Source organism: Prinia subflava, chromosome 6 (assembly GCF_021018805.1).
Source record: "Prinia subflava isolate CZ2003 ecotype Zambia chromosome 6, Cam_Psub_1.2, whole genome shotgun sequence".
In the NCBI taxonomy this organism is placed as follows: Eukaryota; Metazoa; Chordata; class Aves; order Passeriformes; family Cisticolidae; genus Prinia; species Prinia subflava.
This window is the reverse complement of record NC_086252.1, coordinates 36,794,048-36,809,253: the sequence shown is the minus strand read 5'-3', so window position 1 is coordinate 36,809,253 and position 15,206 is coordinate 36,794,048.

The following is a 15,206-nucleotide window of genomic DNA, read 5'->3' as shown; positions in this document are numbered from 1 at the left end:
GAGGCTGCCAGCTCTCTGCCAGAGCTGAAACTAAAGCTCATTAAACATAATGAGAGTGGCCTTAAGTGGCAGTGGGAGCAGCTCTGGCTGGGCTCACGTGCCTGCCTGGGAGCTGTGGGATGGGTCAGATCCTGCTGCAGACTCCTCGGTGATTGCAGGTTCCTCTCTGTTTTCTGCCAGGTTTGCATTTAGCTCATCAGCTCCTGATCTGTGTTACACAAACGTGAGTGCTGGTGCAGGGAAGGGTAGAGGCTGAGGGTTAATTCTGGAGAGGGGCAGATACTTCAGTTGCGTTAAAAACTGCATTTCTACAGAATTTTTGCAGTCCTTACTATTCTAATCATGAAACGACTCTTCCATTTGAAATTCCTTTTTTGCTTTATGATATCAAACTGTGTAAGAAATGTCTCAGCTCTTCATCCTGGAGTCTGGTTAAACACAGCAGGGAGTTTACTTGGTTTGGAATGAAATCAAAATGTCAGAAAATTCATCCAGAAATGCAACACCTGTCCTTCCCACAGCTATAGCCGAAATGGATGGGAAGTGGAATTTTTCCAAATTTACCTGTAATTCATTTTGAGACAACAGGCACCAAACCAAGCAGGTTTGTTTGGGCCTGGAAATCCCTTTATGGTACAGGGAGGTCCTGAGGTCCTGCTTTGAACATTAACTGGTGATTGTCGCATGTATTTGAGAACTTTATTTTTACATACAGCCCAGTTTGAGGGGGAAAAAAAGATGGGAGTAAAGCTCTCCCAGTGCTCCACTCTTTCTTTTCACCCCCTGATAAATCTGTGGCTTGGAATGTTCCTTTTCTGTGAAGAACATTCCAGGTGTGGATGCTCTGTTATCCTCAGATGATGCAGCTGGTGCCAGAGCCACTGTGCTTTGCAATAGGAGGATTTTCCTGGGATTTATGACATGCTGGAATGAGATGTTTGGCTCCAGAGGTTGGATGAAATGGATGAAAGGAAGGAGGACAAACAGGAGGAATCCCTAGGCTTGAGTGTCCAGAGAGCTGAATCCTTCCTTCCCTAAAGGCAGGCAAACCCTCTGGAGGGGCTGGGAATATTGGCAACCCTTGGAGTTGGGCTTGGTGATGCTGTGGGTCCCTTGCAGCTCGGGATATTCTGTGATTCTGTGATCTGGCAGAGCAGCACTTGAGATCAACTCCCTCATTTGGAGCTGTGTGAGCAGCGAGCGCCAGCTCCGGCAGCCGTCGGGAGGGAGCAGGAGATGCTCCATCATTCTGCTCCTTCTTCTGAGGAATGAGCCAGGCTGCTCCCCCAAACCTCAGGCATGTGCCAGCAATCTCCAAGCACTCAGAAAAGCCCAGAAAGTCCCAAATCTAAAATTCTCTCCAGCAATGGAGTTTGAAAATCATTTCTAGCCACTACTGCTTTTGCGTAATAAGCGATTTTTATTACAGGCTTCAGGAGCAAGTCTCCTCCCCCTCCTATCTGTACAAACAGCTATAAACTGACTGCATTTTAATAACTTTTTTTCCAAGAAGTTACAAGGTATTTCATTAAAATGTCAACTTTTTCTTTCATATATTTTATGATTCTCTTTCTTCCTTCTGCCACAAATATGTTGTTGCCAACATCATCATGACACAATTTGCTGCCAAGACTATGGAAAGTTAAAAAAGGAAAGGAAAAATGAATTTCTCTTCACTTTTTAGGTATAATTCTTCCAGCACTAGGGGCTGAGAAAGCAGTCAGAAATATCCGAAGTGCCAAAGACAAATGTTCAGAGTGCCAAAGCGGTGACACGAAAACACGGAAAGAGTACCAGGGAGCGATCCTGCGCGAGGGGTGATCAGCTGGGGACATTTCCTTTTGCCATTTGAGGATTCCACGCGGCTCCTCCCGGTGTTTCTCCCGGGATCAGAGCAGGGGGAGCCTGCACTCGCTGCCTGGGAGAGGGTTAGCACAGCCAGGCAGCTGCAGCCTGCAGGAAGCGCCGTGTCCTTCGCACCAAACCACCCCCGACTGCTGCACGGAATCCTTCGCGTCCTCCTGCGCCCCCCAGGACCTGCTCCTCAAACATATCTGTCACTCTCAGGGTCCCCAAAGCCAGCTCCAGCCAGCCCAAGCCATCTGCTCCTGGCTGGTTTGGTGAGGAAGGAGCTGCTTCGCCCGCCTTTGACTGGACATGGGCGGAAGGACTGGAGTCCCCTCGGTTCTGCCTCTGGGAAGAGCCAGGAGATGTGGCTGTGTTTGCTGCTCAAGTGCCTTAACACCTCACTAATTAAACCCGGCCTGCCTTAGCACAGGGAGCATCCCTGCAAAGGCCCTCGTTTGCAGCCCTTCAGCAGATGGGTCCTCGCTGGAATTTCGTTATTGCCTCTGCTGTCCCAGTGCTGGAGCTGGCCACGGAGGCTTTAAATTAGCTTTGTGCCCAGGATTTCTGGACTTGTGCCTTTGCAAATCTCCATTTCTGAGCATGCAGGGTCCTCGCTGGCATCCTGAACACCTAATTACACTTTTAAAGCATCATAAAAACTTTCAGGTTCCCAAGTGTAATTTCCTGCTCGGCTGGAGAGCGAGGGACAAACGTTATTTCCACTGGTGGTGAACCAGTTGTGGGTTCAGACTTCCCAGCACTGCCCCTGGCACTGGGGAGCTTTGGGTTCAGCTGGTTGAGTTTGTTGTTTTTTTTAAACAGCATAAAATCCCTTTCTTGGAATTTACTCTGCTTTGGTGTTGCCCTCACCCCAGAGACCTTCTTTTAAAAGTGATTTAATTTCTTTTCCCCTGCCTTATAGGCCACAGCTTGATTTTTCTTGCACTCCTGGGTCTTGAAGCAATTTTACAGGGGAGGTAAGGAGTTGCTGAACGGGGCTCTTTCGTTTACATTATGTAAAGTTGGGAATCTGCCACCAGAGCAATCCCACGCATCCCATGCAGCGTTGCAGGCACTCAAGGGCGTGGATGGATCAGATAAAAGGAGGTGGAGCTTTCAGCAGAGGGCTGTGACTTGCCCAAAGGACTTAATTACACATTAACTGCGTCCCACTTTCCCAATACAGAAACGTTTGTAATTAACAAAAAGAAAAAAAAAAATTAGCGTGTAATTCTGAGATGGCTTTGGGCTGTTCTGTCACATTCCTGACTCTGGGACCCGGCCCTGCCTCATCCACTCTCCCAGAGCGTGATGCAAGAGGAGAATATCCCGGGAATTTGCCTACACCCACTGCTCTATTTTAGGCTCCCATCTCATGGAAATTATATTGGCAAACACCACCAGTATCTTATGGAAACACAGCTGATTGAGCAGCAACATTCATGGGCTCCTTCCACGGCCAGGTGACCCTGCTGGCGGGGCAGGGAAAGGCTGTGGATGTGACCTGGGCTCGAGCACGGCCTTGGATACATCTCCCACAGCATCTCCTGGAGAAGCTGCAGCCCAGGCCTGGGCAGGGTCACTCTTCCCTTGTTTGAGAGCTGGCTTGGCCCAGGGAGTGTTGGGGTGCAGGAACTCAGGACTTCTGGATGACCAACCAATCTGATTGAGCAGAAGCTGTTTATTGGTTCTATTAAGCTGTATTTTTACATTTAAAACGACTGTTCATGTGATCACACATTACTGGATTGGTGTTTCTTGTCCACGCATTCAGGAAATATGCTTGGTTACAGCCCAGTGCTTCATGGCCCTCCTTTATCTAGTCCTTGCAGTCTTGGTGTTCTGTTTCTCAGCCTCTTCTTTCTTGTTTTAGAACAATTTATGTCTTAGTAGCTTTGACGAATTCCAGAGGGTTCTGATAAGAATGACTAAAGATGGTTTGGCTGGAGCACTCTGTGGCCTAAGCTGTTCAAATACATTGCTACAGCAGGGAGTGTGCCACATCCAGCTGGTGTCCCCTCACCTGTGGTGTCCCCTAGGGCCAGTGGCCAGCCCTGTTTAATCTCTTTATTGATGATGTGGACGAGGGGATCAAGGCACCCTCAGGGAATTTGCTGTCGACACCAAGATAGGTGGGGGTGATGCCTTGGGCAGGCTGACCTGGAACAGAGAGCTGGAGAAGAAAGTAGGGATTTATTGAAAGGCCTCCAGGATACACCTTGGGCAGGACAGGGCCTGGCCAGGCCTACACCCAAGGTGGACACAAAATGGTCACAAAATGGACACAAAATGGCGGACTGGCTATGAGGTCTCACATTTTTATAAGTTTTGGTTCATTTCCATTTTGGGGGTTAATTGTCCAATTCCAGCTCCAGGTTGTGAGGTCCCATCCTTCTTGTTCCTCCCTCAGCCCCCCCTGTTTGTGCTTTTGCCCTGCACTCTTGTCCCATTGTCCCTGGTGTGCAGCAGGAGAAGGATTTGTTTTGTGTCCCTGCTGTGTGCAGAGCTGAGTGAGCCTGAGTGTGAGCTCAGAGTTGCCCCTGGACAGCACAGGGGCTGGGACACAGGAGAGATAAAGCTGAAGGCATCAGGGGTGTTTGGCTGCTGGAGGGCAGGAGGCTCTGCAGAGGATCTGGACAGGGCCATGGGCTGAGGGACAGCAAGGCCCAGTGCTGGTCCTGCCTTTGGGTCACCACAATCCCCTGCAGCTCCGGGCTGGGCAGAGGGGCTGGAAAGATGGGAAAGGCCTTGGGAAGTGCTGGGGAGCCCAGGGGTGCCCAGGTGGGCAGGAGGCCCCTGGGCTGTGCCAGCCCCACTGTGACACAGCCCCAGTGTGACACAGCCCCAGGGCAGTGCCCAGCCCTGTGCTGGTACTGCTGGGGCACCTCCAGGGCTGGGGACAGCTCTGGGACAAGAGGGACACTGAGGGGCTGGAGCGGGGCCAGGGAAGGGACGGGAGCTGGGAAGGGTCTGGAGAATTCCTGAGGGAGCTGGGAAGGGGCTCAGCCTGGAGAAAAGGAGCATCCAGAGGGATCTTTTCCCTCTCTGGGATTCCCTGACAGGAGGGGACAGCCGGGGGGATTTGGGCTCTGCTCCAGGGACAGGGACAGGAGGAGAGGGAACGGCCTCAGGCTGGGCCAGGGGAGGGCAGGGGGGACAGCAGCAGGAATTTCCCCATGGAAAGGGAGCTCAGGAATGGGAACTGCCCAGGGATGTTTGGAGTGCCCATCCCTGGAGATGCCCCAGGAATTCCTGGAGGTGGCACTGAGGGCTCTGGGCTGGGGACAGGGTGGGCATCGGGCACAGCTGGGACTCCATGGCCTTGGAGCTCTTTTCCAGTCTTAATGATCCCGTGATTCCATGGAACAGATTTGCAGTATATAGGACATTGATGTGTGCAGTATATAGGACATCAATTTCCTGGGATTGTCTCAAGCAGAGTGTTGGAATTGTGAACTCCATAATGCATAGAAAAATCCATGTTCCCATACTTTTATCCCCAGCCCCAATGCAGACTGTTTTCCACGTCACAGGCAGCTGGAGTCAATGACTCTCCCATGTACTTGAGACATCAGCTCTCCCCTGTGGAATATTGATTTCCAGGAAATAATCTTCAAGCAGCCATCTTTGCTTAAATATCACATCAAGTTATACCCTCACTCAAAAATAATGCACATTCCTGTCATATTCTGCTGGAAATTTAATGTATTGCTCTGTTTAGCGAAGTGTTTAAACAATAGGGGGAACAAAAAATATAGATATGTCTCCATACTACAGAACATTTTTGTATTTACGTCCCTGTTACCAAACATGAGTGGAAATTTAATGCTTTTGGAGCAGTTGGAACTGTGAAATAGAGCAAAAAAGCACAGGGCTGGCAGCTGTTTTAATGCACGGTGAAGCCAGGAAGTTGTTTAGACTGGGTTTGAACTTGGCCAGCTCACAGAGACACAAATATCGGTCAGAAAAAGGAGATATTTAAAGATCTGTTAGGTCAAGAACACATTTTATGGCATCAAATATTTAATATCATCTAAGTAAATAAAAAAATCGCGTGGAAGGGAAACAAGGTTAGAGCGAAACTTTATGGCTGATCTCTGGTGCTATTAAAAGATAATGTTTTTCTGAGCTGAAGGGGATATTTTCCAGCACATACGTTGCAGATTGTGTTGGACCTTTCTGCCTTGCTGCTTGTGGCTCTGGGATTGGTGTTTACACCAAATGCAATTTATTGAGAAACACAGAGAATATTTGCTTCTTCACGCAGGTGATTTTGTTTTGGTTTTAATTTAGAAATGCAGCTTATTTTATTATTTTTTCCTGTAAAAGACCTTGAGGTTCTTCAGGCCAAGGGAGGTGTTGTGGGGTTCCTCTTTTCAGCCCCTTCTACCTCACCTCATATCAAGAACCAGAAGAAAACATGGCCCATTTTAATGGTTAAATGGACAAATCTTTTATCATGGTTGGATTAGAGGATCTAAAAGGTCTTTTCCAACCTCAATAATTCCATGATTCACCCCACAAGCCCCTCCTTGGCTGTGCCAGTGAGATGCTGTGTCTGCACTGAGATTTTCCCTGGTTTTCTCTCCTTTGCTGGCAAAAGTGGCTGAAAGCAAAGAGGACCATTTAATATTCTGTAAACCCCACCGTGGAGCAGGTGAAATGATTTTTTCCCTGGCAGAGCAGCAGCTGGGTTTGGATCCAGTCATTGTTTTCAGTGGATTGATTAAACCTGGATCTGAACCTCCAAACGTGGAGTCAGCAGGAGTTATCAGTGTCCAGCACCGAGCTGTGGGAGGCAACAGATTCCAGTTTTGTGGCAACAGAATCCAACTTTGCCCTCAGATGGATAAAGAAAATGGCATTTCAATTTGGATATCATTTGTCTGTGAGAATTAATTTTTGTAATATTTTTAATGTGAAAGTCTGATTTTAAACCAAAGGAAGAAACACCCCCAAACCCTGAATACAGCATGATTAACCCTCTTTTTCATCTCAAACAAGGAATTTTTGGGGACCAGTGCAGCTGTTGCAGCAGCCACACATGAAATTATCTCCTGCTCAGAGAGAAATGCAAAATGAAATGCCATATTTTTGGATTGTTAAGTGTCACTTCAGTGAAATGTACTCATGGCTGAATAGCTCCCGTTTATTTTCTAGGGATGGTTAAAAATGAGGAAATTGTGACAATTCTTGAATATTTTCGATTGCTTTTCCTTCTGTTGTTCTTGCTGAATGGGGAGAATGCCTTTATATTTGTGCCTTTAAAGGGAAAATATTCCAAATGTTTGGTTTTGCCTCCACTTCACCTCCTTTCCCCCCTTCTCTCAAATTTGCTGCTGAAAGGATGAGGAAGTTCAGGAGTGGGGAATGAGGACATGAGGGAAAGTGGGGGGAGAGAGCAAGAGAAAACCAGAAATGTCATTTATTCAAGGGAAATGATAAAATGGAAGAATGTGTCTTGGATATGGATATTTTCAGTGAAAAAGCTTAAAGGAAAGGGAGGAAATGCTAAATCCAAGGTGGTTTTGGTGATTCCTTCATTCATTCCATGGTTTTGGGGACTGCCTTGCCCTGAGGAGCTCCCGGTCAGTGAGCAGATAAAGCAGGACAAACATCAGTGGGTTTTGAGAGAATTGGTGCTGATCCATGAGGGAGCTGAAGGCAGAGCTGTGGGATGTGGAGAACCTGGGCTTCCCCAGCAGCAGGGACAGCTCAGGGGGAGCAGAAGGTGAAATAATAAATACAGGAGAGCTGCACCCACACCTGGGTCCAACATCAGCACCTGGGGCTGCTGCAGACCCCAGAGGAGCCACGGAGCTGCCCCAGGGCTGGAGCCCCTCTGGAGCCAGGCTGGGAGAGCTGGGAATGTTCCCCTGGAGAAGGGAAGGCTCCAGGGAGAGCTCAGAGCCCCTGGCAGGGCCTGAAGGGGCTCCAGGAGAGCTGCAGAGGGACTGGGGACAAGGCAGGGAGGGACAGGACACAGGGAATGGCTCCCAGTGCCAGAGGGCAGGGCTGGGTGGGAGATTGGGAAGGGATTCCTGGCTGGGCTGGAATTCCCAGAGCAGCTGTGGCTGCCCCTGGATCCCTGGAAATGTCCCAGGCCGGGCTGGACAGGGCTTGGAGCAGCCTGGGATGGTGGAAGGTGTCCCTGCCCATGGCAGGGTCACTGGAGGGACTCTAAGGTTCCTTCCAACCCAAACCATGCTGGGATTCTGTGATTCTTTGAAAGGGTAAATGGCAGAAATCAGATATCTGTGTTTGGCTTCACTGGAGTGAAAGGGAGGAAGGGAAAACCCCCATAGATAATTAATAATTCCCCCCCAAATGTCTTTGAAAATAGGAACAATTATCAACATAAGAAGGGAAGAACTGCTTTGTTTCAGTCCTTGTTCCAAAGGAACAAGAGAGTGCCTGTGACACCACAGACTGATTGGGGCTTTTTAAGATTAAAATAACTCAGGAGAAGAGCCATTGAAATGGATTATGGACTGGCTTATGGAGATGAATCCCAGGGTGTCAGGGAAGGGGAGAATTCCGAGTAAGGAGGGGAAACAAGTGGGGTCAGTGCCACGGGCTTTTTTCCTGCTGGATGGTGAGCAGGGATGACCTTGGTGAAGGAGAAATTTCCAAAAAGGTTTGCACAGTTCTGATCACACCAAGCTGGAGAGAAGCAGCCAAACACCACCAAAGCAGGCAGGCAAGTCAAGAGAGTTGAAGTTAATTATAAAGATGAACGAGCTATTTGTGTCATTTAGCATATGGCACCGTGGCTTTGAACTATTGAGATGGAAACTTTATTTAGGGGGTAGCAGGGATTTCATGGCTGAACCAAAGTTCTGGGTTCAGAGTCAGGAGCTGACAATCAGATGTGTGGATGAGCCGCTCCAACACGCTCCGTCCTCCAGGATGTTCCGAGGAAAAGCTGAGCCTCAAAGAGTTCCATCAAAAAATAACATTTGGGAGAACGCAGCGAGCGGGGTGGCGAGATTTTCTGATTCCTTTTTAGGGTTTGAGTGTGTGCCTTGGAGGGTTTGGCAGCAAGTGCATGTTCAGTGGCTCTGGGGTGTGATGATGCTCTTTAAAGGGAAGCGCGGTGCGATCATGGGGATGGACTTCATCCAGCAGATCTCTGCCGCAAACTTCTGTGACATGGACACCATCCCAAAACTTTGGCTGCCTTTTCAAAGGCACCCAGGGCAGCCAGAAGGGGCTGAGCACTTCCTAAGATGTGTTTGCTCAAGATGTTTACAGAGCTGTCACCCAAAAATGGGTCTGGACCCAAACAGCCTCTGAAGCCCAGGCTCAGGACGAAGCTGAGCTCTGAGACCTGCTGCTCCCTGCTTCTGGCCATCCAACCAGAGACCTTCCCAGGATTTCACTGCTCTGGATTAGCACCTGGAATCAGACACAGGCAAGGAATGTGCATCGTAAGAAGGAACCCAACTTTTTTCAGACCTGGACTTTGTTTCAGCTTTGGCACGTTTTGCCCAAACCAATTTGTCCATCTCTAATGCAATGTAAATAGCATTAAGCCCTTTGCGAAATATGTGACGTTTATAGAGAAGCATGGATAGCTTGGCCTCCAAAATCAATATATAACCCCTTGCTATTGCATAGCAAAGTTCATTTATGTTTGGACACATCTTCAGATTAAGATGTAGACTCCATTGCTTCACATGCATTTTAAATTTAAACACAGCAAGTGATGTACTGGTGAAACTGTGTAAGCTGTGATCTTTATGGATGCCTTTTGGAACACATTTATCAGAAATCCCAGGGTTTGTTTGCTTGTTTCATTTAGAAAGGATCTGTAGATTGTCATGGTTTTGGGCAGAGTTGCTGGACAAGCTCGTGGTGGCACTGCTCAGTGGGGAGTGACTGCTCAGAGCCCCTGTCTGGCAGGAGCCAGGGAGAGGCATTTTAGTTTTCATAAAGATTTTTCTTAAAAAAATATTTCTAGAGGGGGCCATGTTCCCTCCAGCTCCTGCCATGGCCCAGGACCCCGTTTCAGCCCACCTTGGGACTGTCCCTGGTGATGCTGTTGGATTCCATGGCTCAATGTCCCCATCCATCCCCATCCCCACAGAGCCGTCCAAAGCCCAGGGCCAATTATAAAGGCAATTCCCATTTCAAAGGTCTGATTTCCACGTTTGGCTAAGATCAAATATAATTTAAGTTGTTTATAAGCATTTTTTTTTAAATTTATTTTTTTGACAATTCTCCTTGAGAGAGAAAATAGAGGCTCTGTCTAAGCCTGCCCCTCAGAATAATGTGTCACCTAAATCTGTTCATCAGAATGGTTTTAAAGCGTTTACACCTAAACTTACAGGTTTTCCAACACACATGAAACTGAAAACAGAGAGATTATGATACTTTTTTTTTAATCCAGTGCATCAGAGTCACCTTTAGCTCCTTTCATGAAAGCTGGGTTTAAGATGCTAGAGGGACTTCATTGACAGCAAAGATGCAATGGATAAAGTGAAAATCTCGTATATTTTTGTGTTTGCCAGTCTCTTTTCTTTTGCTGTTTAACTCAGGGGATTCTATTTGAGTGGATGAGAAGTCATTAGAAGCTAAACTAAGTTTTCACCTTTGCCAGCAAAACAAAGTCCTGAAGGCTTTAGTCTGAGCAGCCCTGACGAGGGCTAATGTGTCCTGACACTGCTGTGGCTCAGCTGTCCCCGCTCCTGCTCGGTGGCACCCAACTAAAGGAGAAAGGCAGTGGCACTGAATTAATGACAAAAGGCAAACCCTTGTCCCCCCGTGGTTGTGATGGCTGTGGGAGGCAGGAGCTGTCTGATTTTACCCTGATCTGGGTAAAATTTACCCTTTTCTTGCAGAGCAGTGTTGGCGTCAGTGTGAAAGCACTAATGGGGACATTCCCACTGCCAACGAGCAGAACTTCACCTGTCTGCGAGGGGAGTTGGGGGTCAGGATTCCCATTCCTTGTCCCAGATGTGTTATTCTGTTTGTCCACATGCAGTGTTCTTAACATGGTAAACTGCTCTCTACCCACACGAGGAGGGGTTTAGAAATGCTGAAATAAAAGTTCTTAGAATCCTTGAATAGTTTGGGTTGAAAGGGAACTTTAAAAGTCGTTTATTTCCAACCTCCTGTCATGGCAGGGACACCTTCCACTGTCCCAGGCTGCTCCAAGCCCCTTCCAGCCTGGCCTTGGGCACTTCCAGGGATCCAGGGGCAGCCACAGCTGCTCTGGGTGTCTGTGCCAGGGCCTGCCCATCCTCCCAGGGAACAATTCCTTCACGAATCCCATCTAAAGAGTTTGTTTTAGCCTGATTTTGTTGTACCACGTAGGAGATCCTTCACAGTTTGCCTTGGGCTGTGAGTAAATCCTGTAGCTTCATTCCTCATCCCTTCATCCCTCTCCCCAGCACTAAGTGCTCTGTTAGGAAATTAATTAAGTAGTAGGCATGAAGTATTTGAAATCTTTTGAGAGCATTGCTGTGCAGAAAATTTCCCTTTCCTTCCACCTGCACACTCAGACAGAGTTTTGTTTGTACACCAGGGAGTTTCCGCAGCCTCAGGTGCTCCGGGAATTATTTCAGTCTGGAACAGCCTCACCATGAGGCTTTGGGGAGAGGATCCTGGGCTCTGCTTTTGCTCAGCCTGTGGAGATTTGTGCAATCCCAGCAGCAGGAATGTGAGTTCTGTCTGCTCTTAGCATGGGCCCAGCTTCCAGGATGGCTGATTTGGAGCTGATGCCTGCGTTGGAGCCGGCAATGTTTGGATGGAAAAATTAGTTATGTCAGCTCAGCCTTAAATCCTGGAGCTGTTTTAAATAAACTGTTCCTCTCTTCCTGTAACACTGTCATGCTGGGGCCAAGAAACAGAGTTTGGGACATGGAGGATTTTCTACAAGATGAATTTATGTTGTTGTTGTTTTTTTAAAGGAAAAAAAAAATCTCCAGACACTGCAAATACAGTGACTGTTCCAATCAGGATCAACATTAATTTCTTCCTAGCTTTCAAATGTTATAACTACATTTCTCCCGACATGTTGGCATCTGTGTTGGTATTTATAAATTTTTGCATGCTTTGACTGCCATGCAAATCCTTCCAGAAAGTACCCTCTGAGGAGCTGAAGTGAGAGAGAGAACTCGGCACTCGGAATAACCCTGCCTCCAACGAGATTATTTAGCAATTAAAGTTGTGATGTTTTTATCAAACGGATGCGCAGATAGCGACTCCTTGGCATCAAGAACAGAGAGAGCTGGGTTTGCATTCACAAGGAAAAGAGCAGTTGTGTTTCTCTGAGCTCGCACAGGAAGCATCAGTTCACATTTGAACTGTTTTTAGGGTTTGCTTACAAATCTGAGAAAGGCTCACGGTGCAGTGTGGGGCACCTGGGCTAACAGGGGCTGTTCCCTAGGGATGAAGTTCTCAAGCCAGAACAATTTTCAAGTTATTTTAGAAGCAAACGGGATTTACGTCTTCTTACTCTTGTGCAGTTTGATGTGTCAGTGGGGGGCTCTGGTGGGGGCTCTGCTCTCAGCCCTCTGTCACTCGATCAGCCCAAGCTGCAGATGTTGCCCCTCTCCTCCCCTGTAATCTCCTGCGAGCTGGATGACATTCCCTCAATGTATTTAAACCTGTTTCATTTAAGGATGAAATAGGATCTGGTTATTTTGTTTCCTGACGCGTTCCTAGGCAGAGGCCAGACCTGCTATGGGCCGTGACTTCCCCTACTGAAAAAAGTGACAAAGCAGCAGGGAGAGCTCTGTCTTAGCTGAGATAATCAGGAAAAGGGATCACACAGAACAAGGTAAAACCTTGTTCATAAACGTATGTCTATCATCCAGGAAAGAGCATCAAACCCATTCCTACTTGGAATCCTCTTGCTACTACTGATCCTGACCTCTCCTCCCCATCCAAAAAAAATGTGCCAAAGCAAAACGAGGTCTGTCCTGCACATTAGCAGCCACAGGTTATATAGGTCAGCCTCTGAGCTCGTCTGCTGGATATCCAGGATCTGAGAATCCTGGAATCACAAATGGTTTGGGTTGGAAGAGACCTTTAACATCTATTTCCAGCCCCCACAATGAAGTCCCGTCCCTGTTGAAACCTCTGGGAATTTTGCTGTTGTTTTCAGAGGAACTCGGATTCCTTTGCAGGTTTTACAAGGCTTTGAAGCTGCCTCTGAGAGAACCTGTTTACTCCTGTGTAAATGGAATATCCATCCCTCAGATATTTATCCTGCTGCACTGTCAAACTGCAGTGAGTGTTGGAAGCAACACCGATGCTTGAGAGGGCTCAGCGCTCAGTTCTCCCCGCTGATTAAAGTTTAAACCAAGTTTAGACTAAAGCAGAGACATTAATGCATGCAAAAGTTGAATATTTAAACCTGAATGCATAAAGACTTTACAATCAAAAAGTCTGTGAAGGGATAAAGGGAGGTCTCATCTCTGTTTGTCACCGATGTCACCTCCCAGGCTGTGAAGTGCCAAGGAACTGATCACACTTCCCCACTCCGAAATGTGTTGTCCACTGGACATTCCTGCTGCCCTCTCATTTTCCAGCAAATCTCAGGAATGCAGGCATCGGGGAAGTTTCTGCTCCTTGCTGTGAAGTTCCTGGCTGTGAGGAGTTCTCCAGGCACATCCCTGACGAATGTAACCCAGTTGTGCCTGTGGATCTGTCACCACTCCTCTCAGATTGCAGCCTCATGCCATCCCAAAATAGCTCTGCAGAGACATTAGTACATAGCTTGTACCTCTCTGCCATATGCTGGGGATAAAGGAATCTAATTGGGCTGCCTTTTTTGCATGTATTATAATGTTTGAGCTTCGGTTCCTGCAAAATAATTCTTTTTGCTTTCAACAGCAACAGCTAAAATATATTTGACTCGGCTTATGCAAACAACCATCCCTGTCCTGCTTTTAGCTTGATTAATGCACTGAAGGAAAGGAGCTCAGAGGAAGATGGATCATAAATCTTAAGCTCATTTTTGGGTTATCTTTTTTTTATTATTATTATTAATTAGTTGATTTTAGAAGATATTTTAATCACGGTATCTACCCTTTTGCAATGGGTTTGTCATCTGCTGAAATCAGAACTTCTCTGCTACTGCCACCAGTGGAGTTTAGATGGAATAAATGCCCGAAAGATCCAGGAGAGGTGGATCTGACACAGAACCTGGTGCCCTGAGCACCCTCCTGACCCCTTTCCCTGTGTGCCAACACTTCCAAAACGTGGTGGGAAATGGAATTCCTTTCGCTGTGCTGCATTTTAACCGAATGGGACTGAAGCCTCAGTGCCACAAACAGCAAAATGCAATTTAGCCCTGGCCCAGCAGTGCCTCCCATCCATGTGAGATTATGTCCAGTTAAAAGTGTTTGCTCCCCCATCCAGGCAGGAAATAAATCCCTTAGATGGAAGCGATGTGTCAAATCACTCCTCGACAGCGCGACTCCAGGATCAGATTATGCCTTCCAGTTAATCCAGAACATGAAAATCTGTCACAGAATGTTTTCTCAATTCTTTTCTCAGTTATAGCTGTTATTTGAAGAAATGATCAAATATGAGCAGGAAAATCATGAGCAGCATCTGCTTAGAAAATAAGCGGGGACTTAACCATGCCTCGATATAATCGAATGAGTCTCTCCATGGCTGGCTCTTCAGGAATTACTGTAGTAAACACGACTGAAATAGCAGGGAAAATGCTGATAGTGCTTGAACAACATCTGAAACAGCTCCTTTATTTCCTTGCTTCTGCATGGGCTGTGTGTGAGGGCGCCACATGAGTTTTTGTGCTTTGTGTCCACATTTCCACGCCCAGCTGCTGCTGGTGTGGCCATTTGGAGCTGCTTTTCAAACCACTTGGACTTTTTAATTTTTTTTTAAATTTCCCAGTCTTTTTTGGACTTTTTTTGCCGAAGTGATGCTCTTTCAAAGTTCACTTTGCCTTCCAGCACAGACCTTTCTTCAGTGCTGCTGTAGCAGTGCTTTTATTTGTGGTATTTTTAAAACACACCCCAGCAGCAGCAGATGCTTTGCATCCTACAAGTTGCTCAGATGTGAAGTTATTGATCAAACAGCCGAGGCACAGCATCTTACAGAGGAAAATCAGGATTATTAGCACCTCTGGGGATCTCTGGCCTTATGTGCAGCCCTTTTGGACTCCTCCTTCCATCCCATCTGCTCCGAGCTTGCTGGCAAGAGGAAAAGCCAAGCATCTGCTTGTGTGCACATCAAAGTGCTCCAAGGGTCAGAAGTTGTGTCTCTGGTGCAGCTGAATTTATTATTTTGTTCTGCTCTTTCTCCCTGACGAGTTGCATGGCCAAGGGGAAAGAGCTCCAAAATATAATCAGGAATATTTTATATTGTTTGGGTTGTTC